General features: G+C 46.8%; 1 pseudogene; it reads left to right on the top strand.

Annotated features, from left to right (window-relative positions):
* Nucleotides 1-288: 288 nt before the first annotated feature.
* Nucleotides 289-9,972, top strand: part of LOC119333391 — an 82,446-nt pseudogene continuing 72,762 nt past the window's right edge.

The raw sequence follows: 9,972 nt of genomic DNA, 5'->3' as shown, positions 1-9,972 counted from the left end.
GGGGTAGCAACGACACATAGCGGGGCGAGGGTGCAGCCGGCGGAGCAGCCTCGGCGGCGAGCAGCAGCAGGGCAAGCGGTGGCGGCAAGCAACGGTAGAAGAGGCTGCGAGCGGCGAGCGGGAGGTGAGGAGCACGGGTGAGGAAAGCCGCAGACAGCGGCAGCAGCGCGGGGTGCAGCCGGACATCGGCCGGAGCAGGCAGGCGCGCGATCGGGTCGGCGGCTGCGGGCGCAGGACGGAGCGGACAGGGGCGCAAGAGACGCAGACCGGGCATAGGTCCGGCGGCCTATGTCAAGAGGAAAACGGGAGGAGGAGCAGGGGAACCGGAGGAGGGCTCACTACGGGAAGGTCGTGGATGAGCTCGAGGGGGTTGGGGACGGCCGGAGCTCGCGGTACGATGGCGAGATGGCGGCGGTCGAGGTTGGTGGAGCCGGTCGATGCCGTCGTTGTGGTGCTGCTCCCGACGAACGGTGACTCGAAGAAGACGCGGTGGTCGACGGGGGTCCGCCTGGACAACTCCTCCAACGCCGGGGAGTACGCAGGCCACGGCAACGGCGACGACACACACGGTCACAACGCGATCTCGCGAGCTCGTTTTCAAGCGGAAGGAGAGGGGGCACAATGGGGAAAGAGAGGGGATCAGATGCGCTCGATCTAGGGTTCCCAAGGGACGTTCTTAAAGGGCTGGGGGTACTGTGATGTGCGTGGCGGCCATCTAGCCGTGGTGGCCATGGATGTGCAGCACGCACATGTCCCTGCCTCCTCCCCTGTTGAGAGATAGGAGAAGGCCTTAGGTGGGCTGGACTTTAGACTGTAGCATTGGGCTATAAGTGAACAGTGCTCATTTCTATCCCCTTTACATTTTCTCCAGTGTTTTGCATTTAGAATTCATACCAAATAAATTTAGTCGATTAAGAAACTTGCTACATAAATATTAGTCATTATTTTGGAGAGTCCCGCAATATTTCAAGTCAAATGGAAAATACATAAACATTCGTTTATTTTGAAAAGGGTATTTTTGTTGTTTCTGAACCACTTTATATTTTACTAGGGATTAATTGGTGAGTCAAATGATGTTGGTTCAACATGTTAAAAGATCAGGGGAATTTATACTAAATTTTGAACATTTTAGTTTTATACTTTGGAGAAATAAATATTTGACTTGCAATTTAAATTTGAATTTGACTTTGATTTTTGGACAAGTGGCAAGTTGCATAGTAATCATGATGATATGGCCACCATTAGGGGGATTACTGTAGCAAGATTCTCGGGGTGTTACATGCAATCTAGGAGCAACGAATGTTTTACTAGCATGTTCTTTAGCAAAGACAAAAGGATTCTGGCTTTGGTTCTCTCATGAATAATGTTCAAAAAAAATCGGTCAATGCAGCGATTTATCAGTACTCGGTGGGTGAACGAAAAGATTATGCCATATCATCACCGTTTATCATTTGGGCCAATTTATTGCTCTGATAAGCGATTTATCGGGAATCTATCGATAAATCAGACCTATTCATAGCACTATGTGTGTAAGAAATATGTTTATTTGTGTTTTGTGTGCCTTGTTATGTAATATGTATAACTATCCTATTTTGTTTGTCATTGGACAAGGATTCAAAGGCAAAAAATCAAGGTAACACTTCTGTTCAATATTATTTTGTGTTGGATATAGCATATTTTAGTGCTGAAAACCAGGGATTTGTAAAAAATGGCCGATTAATGGTCAAGTGGTCATAAAATCGATTAATCATCTAATTTTGGATTAATCCCTAATCCCTAGCCGACCGAGACGCTAATAATAATCGATATCCGCAACATGTCATGATTAGGCTCAATACTCACATGAACACTCGACCATAAGCTCCCCTCTGAACTCAGCAATCGGGTTCTCCTGCATAGATTGAAGGGGGTTGAACCGATGAGAGCATCGGGGGATTATGCAGCACAACTTCTATATTGAAGAAGCGTGCACAATATTGTTGATTTGGACTCTAGCATTGGCACGCTTGCCTCATAGGAACATTGTGCAGTCGCCGCCAGAAGCGGCACCACACTATCACGTGCGGACGGACCTGTGCTGGATGTGCTACATGCAAGATTGTGGAGAGGCAGTCGGCCAGTAGGTGAGTGGGTTTTGATCGAATGGGTGGAAGTACACTAAGAATTTGATGGGTAGAATTTAGTGAGCGAGTAGTCGATGATAATTTGGTCATCCATATTTTAGCATGTCTAGCCGGACGTACTATTAAAGCGTACACATGTCCAATACTCCAATACCAGATGAAACTTAGTGCTACATGACAAGAAGTATCTAGTACTCCCAACCTTGGATGTTCCCATGCTCCCATGTTTAAAAAAATATATTCAATATTTCAGAAAGTTCTAAGACTTTTAAGAATGTTCATAAGACATGTGCCTACAATCACCATTTTTTTAAAATCTACCCTCGAAACATATAGAGAAACAAAAAAGAGGCATCTAAATGTGGTTTTTTGCTTGTCTTTTGGTGACACTAATTGTCCTATTTCTTTTTAATTTGTCAATGTGTATTTTGATTGGATTGCAAAAATTACGGGCATAAACACATGTCTCATGAACATTCACACTTTCTTTGAATTTTTTGAAACATAAAAATCAACCTTTTTATACATGAGAGTACCAAGGCCTCCTTTGGTTCATATTTTTTTTGAGCATCAGTACAGACACAAACGCTCATATACACGCGCATACACTCACCCCTATAAACGCATACACGCACACCCTACCCCTATGAGCATCTCCGAGAGACTGAGCCGGCATATCATCTTGAGATTTACGAAGTCACCGTAGACGTCTCGTCGTCGACGGGAACGTCTCCTCCCATTGAAAGCGCATCGCCGGAAATCCTGAAATAAATTCAGAAATAATGCGAGCACCAGGATTTGAACCCTGATGGGTTGGGGATACCACTGTCCGCCTAACCATCTCAACCACAGGTTGGTTCGCCTCCTTTGGCTCATATGATAGGAATGGAATAAATAAATTATAGAAAATAAAATGGCATGTATCTTGATTCCTACAGGGAAAACGATGTCATTTCATTCATAGGGTAAGAAAAGTTTCCATTAGATCTTACCCTTTTTTTCTTCCTTTGAAATGCGAAAGATAGGAATCAATCCTATGACAGGAACCCACAAACCTATATAATTCCTATAGAATTTTTTATTTTAGAGCCATTTGATTTGTAGAAATCGATTCCTATTTTCATGTAGGATTGGTTTCTCTCCTTCGTATTTAAGAAATTTTTAGCTCAGATCCAATATATTAATGAAAAAAATCCTATCGTATGAAAAACTAAGATACGTGCAGCTTCAGTTCCTACAACTTTTTTATTGCCATGCTATTTCCTACCCTATGAACAAAAGAAGACCTTAAATAAAAAAACTTCTTGCAAGAATCCTATCATATATAATTCATACAAAGTTCCTAATATTCAAAGTTCCCAAGATTGGGAGCATTAGACATTCTGCCTGCTACAGGACTCCACTAGATTGCGGGCCCTTCTAAAAAAACTAGATTGCGGGCCCGTGGTGTCAGATTTAGTGAGTCCACGCTCCTCATGCCACATGAATCTGCCATTATGCTGCCACTACCTATCCATTGGATCTATCGTACATGGACCGTCCGTGCTAAACACTTGTCACTGCCATATGGGCCCAAGAATCGTAATCATCAGTAGACCCTACCTGTAGTGGACAGCCAACAGGTAGCATAATCTTCCATGAAAGAGACGAGGGGAGAGCGATTAGCTAAGGCTTTAAAAAAGAAGAGGGGGAATAACCGGAAAAAATAACGTGGAAAAACATAGCGAACTCAGAGTGGGGGATTGGATCCCTAGGCGAGGCCGGCGGCGATGGCGGCAGCTTCGGAAATGTACATTGGGAACGTGATAAGCCTCATGTCGAAGAGCAAGATCCGGTACGAGGGCGTCCTGTACACCATCAACACCGAGGAGTCCAGCATCGGGATCACGAATGGTGGGTGTCCCGCATCCCTTCCGTCGTTACCCTCCTTCGCTTCCTGATCGGTCGCAATTTGTGGAGCGAGTACGCAGTGCCCCACGATGTTGTTGAATTGTTGTAGATTTTAGTTTATTTTCATTTCCTTTGCTCAACTTTGTGTTGCCGGTGGTGCGAAATTTTAGTCCCCCTTTTGCAGGATTTATGTCGAAGTTGGGATTTAGGTTTTATTCCTACATCTTTTCAATTTCCAAACAAAAGCATTCTATCAATTATCTTTTAGTGAATTATTAGGTGGAGTTGGGGAAGGCGAATTCAAATTCATGAAGTTGGTGATTAGTTGAAGATTTGTTACTTATCTCTTTGTTTCCTTGTGCTTAGTAAAAGTTCATCATCTTCGGCATAGCCTAACACAATTACTTTAGTTCAACAGCGAGTCTAACTTAAATGTGGGGTGAGGGATTGTTCACAGTGATCCCGTAGTCAAGCTGTGGCGCCCCCGATTCAATCGTACACTAATCATACACGCAAACGTGTACTATCAAGATTAGGGACTCACGGGAAGATATCACAACACAACTCTACAAAAAAAATAAGTCATACAAGCATCATATTACAAGTCAGAGGCCTCAAGGGCTCGAATACAAGAGCTCGGTCATAGACGAGTCAGCGGAAGCAACAATATCTGAGTACATACATAGGTAAACAAGTTGCCATAAGATGGCTGGCACAAACTGGGATACATATTGAAAGAGGCGCAAACCTCCTGCCTGGGATCCTCCTAAACTACTCCTGGTTGTCGTCAGCGGCTTGCATGTAGTAGTAGGCACCTCCAGAGTAGTAGGAGTCATCGTCGACGGTGGCGTCTAGCTCTTGGACTCCAAAGTCTGGGCACAACAACCGGGTATAGAAAGGGGAAAAGGGGGAGAAAAGCAACCACGAGTACTCATCCAAATTACTCGCAAGCAAGGAGCTACACTACATATGTGGACTGAACTGCAGAATGCCAGAATAAGAGGGGGATAGCTAGTCCTATCAAACACTACGCTTCTGGCAGCCTCCATCTTGAAGCATATAGAAGAGAGTAGATGGTAAGTTCACCAAGTAGCATCGTATAGCATAATCCTACCCGGCGATCCTCCCCTCGTCGCCCTGTGAGAGAGCGATCACTGGGTTGTATCTGGCACTTGGAAGGGAGTATTTTCTTAAGTATCCAGTTCTAGTTGCCATAAGGTCAAGGTACAACTCCGGGTCGTCCTTTTACCGAGGGACACGGCTATTCGAATAGATAAACTTCCCTGCAAGGGTGCACCACATTTCCCAACACGCTCGATCCCCTTTGACCGGACAAACTTTCCTGGGTCGTGCCCGGCCTCGAAAGATCGACACGTCGCATCCCCACCTAGGCACAACAGAGAGGTCAGCACGCCGATCTAAATCCTATGGCGCAGGGGTCTGGGCCCATCGTCCATTGCACACCTGCACGTTGCGAGGGCGGCCGGTGAGCAGACCTAGGAACCTCCATTTCCAAGGAAGTTGCGTTACGCGGTCCAACCCGGAGCACGCCGCTCAGTCGCTGACATCACGAAGGCTTCAACTGATACCACGACGTCGAGTGCCCATAACCGTTCTTGCGTGGTTGGTTAGTGCGTATAGGCCAGTGGCCAGACTCAGATCAAATACCAAGATCTCGTTAAGCGTGTTATTTAGAAGTAACCACAGACGCCGACCAGGGCCAGGCCCACCTCTCTCCTAGGTGGTCTCAACCTGCCCTGTCGCTCCGCCACAAATATCCACCCAGAGGGCCGTCGGGACAAAGGGCCTTTCAGCCCCCAATCTGTGAATCACTCGCGGGTACTCTACGAGCCGACCCGTCTTTAGTCATCACATGTATCATGTATAAAATATATAATATATACCCGTGATCACCTCCCTAGTGATCACGACCCGATAGTATATCATGGAAGATGGACAAGAATGTAGGGTCACTGATGATAAACTAGCATCCTATACCAGGCATTTAGGATTGCAGGTAAGGTATCAACGACCGTAGCAACAATGACAGGCTATGCAACAGAATAGGATTAACCAAAAGTAGTGACATGCTACACTACTCTAATGCAAGCAGTAAAGAGAAGAATAGTCGATATCTGGTGATCAAGGGGGGGGGGGCTTGCCTGGTTGCTCTGGCAAGTAGGGGTTGTCAACAACGTAGTCGACCGGGGCACCAGCAGCGGCGTCAGTCTCGTAGTCTACCAGAGAGAAGAGGGGGAAGAAACAATGAATACAATGCAAACAGATGCATATCGATGCATGACATGACAAGTAACGGTGCTAGGTGTGCCCTAACGCAGTAGGAGGTGATACCGACGAAGGGGGAAAACATCCGAGAAAGTATCCCCGGTGTTTCGCGTTTTTGGACAAATGAATCGGAGGGGGAAAGTTGTGTGTTTGCTATGCTAGGGATGTGTGGCGGACGAACGGGCTTTGAATCCGGATTCGTCTCTTCATTCTGAGCAAGTTTCATGTACAAAGTTTTTCCATCCGAGCTACGGTTTATTTTATATTAATTTTAAAAGATTTAAATCATTTTGAGGATCTATTTAATATTTTAAATCAACATTATCCAGAATAGTGTTTGCTGACATCATCATGATGTCAGCAGTCAACTATGATCGTTGACCGGTCAAACTAACGTGTGGGTCCTGCATGTCATACACTGCTAACTAATTAACCAATTTAATTAGTTTAATTAATAGATTAGTCAGGTTAGTTAATTGATTAGGTTAATTAAACATGATTAATTAAGTTAATTAATCGATTTTTAACTAATTCTTTTTTAAAATGTCCTCGACAGTGGGTCCCATTCGGCAGTGGCCCAGAGGGGGCCTAGCGGGCGCTGGGGACGGGCATGCGGGCATAGCCACAGCCCGCCCGTTAGCGATGCGAGGCCGGGGCCATCGGCAGCGGGGGCAGGAGGGGGGCTCGGCGAACGGCGGTGAGCAAGGATGGGCCGGCGAGGCGCGGCGTGGCCGGTAGAGGCGCGAGGCGCGGTGGGGCAGCGGGAGCAGTGGGGCGCCGGGGCGGTGCGCCGATGGGCGCCGGTGGTCATGGCCACGGTCGTAGGCAACGGCGGGCGTCGCCAGGGCGTGCAGCGAGAAGGCCAAGAGCGGGGCCGGCGGCGAGCGGGCGCGGTGGAAGTGGCCAGCGCGGCGGCGGCGGGCACGCGGCGGTTGCAGCAGCCGGCAGCAGCAGCAGTGGCGGCACGGTCGGGCCGGCAAGCTAGCCAGGGGCTCTGGTGACAGGGGTCATCCCAAGCGCGTGTGTGAGGGCGAGGTAGGGCACGGGCCAGTGGTGGACGGCGCCGCGGGGAGGGAGAAGGGGCCGGGGTGTGGTGAGCGGCAACGACGGACTAGCAACAGGGGACAAGGCTACGGGCGGTTGCGGGTGTGCACGCATAGGCACGTGCAGGGGGCGCAGCTCGACGCGTGTATGGGACGGTGTGCGCGTGTGTGCTGTGGACGGCGCCGACGACAGAGGGGAAGGAAGGGAGCTCATGGCAGGTCGCAGGGAACGGGGCAGTGGGGCATGGGGAGGACGACGAGGACGATGGCGTCGGAGACGGGGAGGTAGTCCGATGAGGTGGTCCTCCAGGGGGTGCCGATGCGACATCGACGAGGTGGCTGTGATAACCCACAAGTATAGAGGATCGCAGCAGTTTTCGAGGGTAGAGTATTCAACCCAAATTTATTGATTCGACACAAGGGGAGCTAAAGAATATTCTCACGTATTAGTAGCTGAGTTGTCAATTCAATCACACCTGGAAACTTAATATCTGCAGTAAAGTGTTTAGTAGCAAAGTAATATGATAGTAGTAGTAACGATAGCAAAAGGTAATGATAGCAAACGTAATGTTTTTGGTATTTTTTAGTGGTTGTAACAATAGCAACGGAAAAGTAAATAAGCAAAGAACAATATATGGGAAGCTCGTAGGCAATGGATCGGTGATAGAGAATTATGCCAGATGCGGTTCATCATGTAACAGTCATAACATAGGGTGACACAGAACTAGCTCCAATTCATCAATGTAATGTAGGCATGTATTCCGAATATAGTCATATGTGCTTATGGAAAAGAACTTGCACGACATCTTTTGTCCTACCCTCCCGTGGCAGCGGGGTCCTAATGGAAACTAAGGGATATTAAGGCCTCCTTTTAATAGAGTACCAGACCAAAGCATCAACACATAGTGAATACATGAACTCCTCAAACTATGTTCATCACCGGGAGTGGTCCCGATTATTGTCACTTCAGGGTTGCCGGATCATAACACATAGTAGGTGACTATAGACTCGCAAGATAGGATCAAGAACTCTCATATATTGATGAAAACATAATAGGTTCAGATCTGAAATCATGGCACTCGGGCCCTAGTGACAAGCATTAAGCATAGCAAAGTCATAGCAACATCAATCTCAGAACATAATGGATACTAGGGATCAAACCCTAACAAAACTAACTCGATTACATGATAAATCTCATCCAACCCATCACCGTCCAGCAAGCCTACGATGGAATTACTCACGCACGGCGGTGAGCATCATGAAATTGGTGATGTAGGAAGGTTGATGATGACGATGGCGATGGATTCCCCTCTCCGGAGCCCCGAACGGACTCCAGATCAGCCCTCCCGAGAGGTTTTAGGGCTTGGCGGCGGCTCCGTATCGTAAAACGTGATGAATACTTCTCTCTGATTTTTTTCTCCCCGAAAGCAAATATATAGAGTTGGAGTTGAGGTCGGAGGAGCTCCAGGGGGCCCATGAGGTAGGGGGCGCGTCCAGGGGGCAGGCGCGCCCCCATCCACGTGGCTAGGGTGTGGGCCCCCTGGTCTTCATCTTTTGCAAGGACTTTTTATTATTTCCAAAAAGACGTTCCGTGAAGTTTCAGGTCATTCCGAGAAATTTTGTTTCTGACATAAATAACACCATGGCAATTCTGCTGAAAAGAGCGTCACTCCGGGTTAGTTCCATTCAAATCATGCAAGTTAGAGTCCAAAATAAGGGCAAACGTGTTTGGAAAAGTAGATACGACGGAGACGTATCAACTCCCACAAGCTTAAACCTTTGCTTGTCCTCAAACAATTCAGTTGACAAACTGAAAGTGATAAAGAAAAACTTTTACAAACTATGTTTGCTATTGTTGTCGTAAATATGTAAAGCCAGCATTCAAGTTTTCAGCAAAGATTATGAACTAACCATATTCACAATAACGCTTAGGTCTCATTTTTACTCATATCAATGGCATAATCAACTAGCGAGCAATAATAATAAATCTCGGATGACAACACTTTCTCAAAACAGTCATAATATGATATAATAAGATGGTATCTCGCTAGCCCTTTCTGAGACTGCAAAACATAAATGCAGAGCACCTTTAAAGATTAAGGACTTACTAGACATTGTAATTGTAACGCCCAGATAATCATGCTACAGTAGTCCCACGTTAATGATGCCATGTCACCTCTCTCATTGTAGTTAATCTCGGGTTAGTTCAAAACCGATTCAAATTCAAATTTAAAATAAAGTTAAATAATAAAAGTTCTCAAAAGTTAAAACAAAAATGTTCGGGCGGTGCAATAATTTGCATATGTAATTATGGTGTAATAAACACATTTTTATAAAGTGCCTAAGTATTTTAAAATAAATTAAAACAAAAAAGAAAATAAATAAAAAGAAAAACTAAAACTAAAACGAAAAAAGAAAAGGGGAACAAAGCCCCCCCGGCCATCTGTGGCCCAGCTGGCCAGCCCAACTGGGCAAAGGGCCAACCAGGTCGGCCCAACCGGCCACTCCCCTCCATAACCCCCCACCCACTACCTAGACCCCGACCGACACACCCCCACTCCCCCTCCCGCAAAAATATCTCCCCCCTCTCCCCCGACTGGATCGGGATCAAGGGAGGAGACCGCCGCCGC

This window comes from Triticum dicoccoides, chromosome 7A (assembly GCF_002162155.2).
Source record: "Triticum dicoccoides isolate Atlit2015 ecotype Zavitan chromosome 7A, WEW_v2.0, whole genome shotgun sequence".
NCBI classification, from domain to species: Eukaryota; Viridiplantae; Streptophyta; class Magnoliopsida; order Poales; family Poaceae; genus Triticum; species Triticum dicoccoides.
Note: the sequence above shows the minus strand (reverse complement) of the source record. Positions and strands in the feature narration are given on the sequence as shown.